Raw genomic sequence first — 2,680 nt, forward strand, 5'->3', positions numbered from 1 at the left:
GCCTAATTTGCTCAGTGGGGGAGCAAATAAATACCATCTGTTCCGGCAGATACTGCAAGCTATGACTAGCAAAGACCAGATGTGGGGGCAACCCCACATGCCTGACCTTTAACCAGCTCCCATTTCCCACCTCTCGGGAGCTGGTCCCCTTTTTCCCTTTCCCCTCCCTTCACTCCTCACATTAAAAATCGGCCTTGTGCCTAATTTGCTCGGTGGGGGAGCAAATAAATACCATCTGTTCCGGCAGATACTGCACTTAAGATAATTTGTGCCAGTCAATGGAGGGTAAACCCTCTATACTGGGACAATTATTATTTTTGGTAACCAGAGTGACCCCTTTTAGGGGAGCTGGTTTTTACCTCACATTAAAAACGGCCTTGTGCCTAATTTGCTCAGTGGGGGAGCAAATAAATACCATCTGTTCCGGCAGATGCTGCACTTAAGATAATTTGTACCAGTCAATGGAGGGGAAACCCTCTATACTGGGACAATTATTATTTTTGGTAACCAGAGTGCCCCCTTTTTGCCTACTTTTCGGGGAGCTGGTTTTTACCTCACATTAAAAACGGCCTTGTGCCTAATTTGCTCAGTGGGGGAGCAAATAAACACCATCTGTTCCGACAGATGCTGCACTTAAGATAATTTGTACCAGTCAATGTAGGGGAAACCCTCTATACTGGGGCAATTATTATTTTTGGTAACCAGAGTGACCCCTTTTTGCCTACTTTTAGGGGAGCTGGTTTTTACCTCACATTAAAAATCGGCCTTGTGCCTAATTTGCTCAGTGGGGGAGCAAATAAATACCATCTGTTCCGGCAGATACTGCACTTAAGATAATTTGTACCAGTCAATGGAGGGGAAACCCTCTATACTGGGACAATTATTATTTTTGGTAACCAGAGTGACCCCTTTTAGGGGAGCTGGTTTTTACCTCACATTAAAAACGGCCTTGTGCCTAATTTGCTCAGTGGGGGAGCAAATAAATACCATCTGTTCCGGCAGATGCTGCACTTAAGATAATTTGTACCAGTCAATGGAGGGGAAACCCTCTATACTGGGACAATTATTATTTTTGGTAACCAGAGTGCCCCCTTTTTGCCTACTTTTCGGGGAGCTGGTTTTTACCTCACATTAAAAACGGCCTTGTGCCTAATTTGCTCAGTGGGGGAGCAAATAAACACCATCTGTTCCGACAGATGCTGCACTTAAGGTAATTTGTACCAGTCAATGGAGGGGAAACCCTCTATACTGGGGCAATTATTATTTTTGGTAACCAGAGTGCCCCCTTTTTGCCTACTTTTAGGGGAGCTGGTTTTTACCTCACATTAAAAACGGCCTTGTGCCTAATTTGCTCAGTGGGGGAGCAAATAAATACCATCTGTTCCGACAGATGCTGCACTTAAGATAATTTGTACCAGTCAATGGAGGGGAAACCCTCTATACTGGGACAATTATTATTTTTGGTAACCAGAGTGCCCCCTTTTTGCCTACTTTTAGGGGAGCTGGTTTTTACCTCACATTAAAAACGGCCTTGTGCCTAATTTGCTCAGTGGGGGAGCAAATAAATACCATCTGTTCCGGCAGATGCTGCACTTAAGATAATTTGTACCAGTCAATGGAGGGAAAACCCTCTATACTGGGACAATTATTATTTTTGGTAACCAGAGTGCCCCCTTTTTGCCTACTTTTAGGGGAGCTGGTTTTTACCTCACATTAAAAACGGCCTTGTGCCTAATTTGCTCAGTGGGGGAGCAAATAAATACCATCTGTTCCAGCAGATACTGCAAGCAAAGACCAGATGTGGGGGTAACCCCACATACCTGATCTTTAACCAGCTCCCATTTCCCACCTCTCAGGAGCTGGTCCCCCTTTCCCTCCCCCCTCCCTTCACTCCTCACATTAAAAATTGGCCTTGTGCCTAATTTGCTCGGTGGGGGAGCAAATAAATACCTACTGCAAGCAAAGACCATATGTGGGGCGACCCAACATATAAGACCTTGGTCAATGTAGGGGCAACCCTTCATGCCAATTGTCACTATCCAGCTCCCCTACTCCCCGGGGCGTTGGTCCCCATTTCCCCTTCACTCCTCACATTAAAAGTCGGCCTTGTGCCTGATTTGCTGGGTGGGGGAGCAAATAAATACCCTTTTCTTGGCCTTTTGGCCAAGATCGAAGTGTAGTATCTGTTCCGGAAAATACTGCAAGAAAAAAAACATATGTGGGAGCAATCCCACATATAAGACCTTGGTCAATGTAGGAGATATGAAAATGTGCTGATATATATATATATATATATATATATATATATATATATATATATATATATTAGCACTTTTTCATATTCTATCTCCTCCGAAACTAAAAATCGCAGAGCGGCGCTAGGGGCCTCAACTTATTGGATTTTTACGAACCATTCTTTTATGGGAGTTTAGCAGGTTAAAATAGTTTTAAGGGGTCAAAGATGCTTGTTATGCTATCGATTTCGATTCTAACTAATGGCACTGAAATATATATATATTGTTTTTTTTTAAATCACAACCCTATACTAATATATACTAAATCAGGAAAAATTAAAATATCATATTTAAGCGTATTTTACGCTAGAGCAAAATTGGGCGCCTCCTACAACTAGTATATATATATATATATATATATATATATATATATATATATATATATA

The 2,680-nt window shown here is 42.2% G+C and overlaps 1 pseudogene; it reads left to right on the forward strand.

Moving 5' to 3' along the window:
* Positions 1 to 2,142: 2,142 nt before the first annotated feature.
* Positions 2,143 to 2,303, forward strand: LOC145249849 (U2 spliceosomal RNA; annotated as a pseudogene).
* Positions 2,304 to 2,680: the final 377 nt, after the last annotated feature.

Source organism: Euprymna scolopes, chromosome 28, assembly GCF_053919585.1.
Source record: "Euprymna scolopes isolate OS-2025 chromosome 28, ASM5391958v1, whole genome shotgun sequence".
NCBI lineage: Eukaryota > Metazoa > Mollusca > Cephalopoda > Sepiida > Sepiolidae > Euprymna > Euprymna scolopes.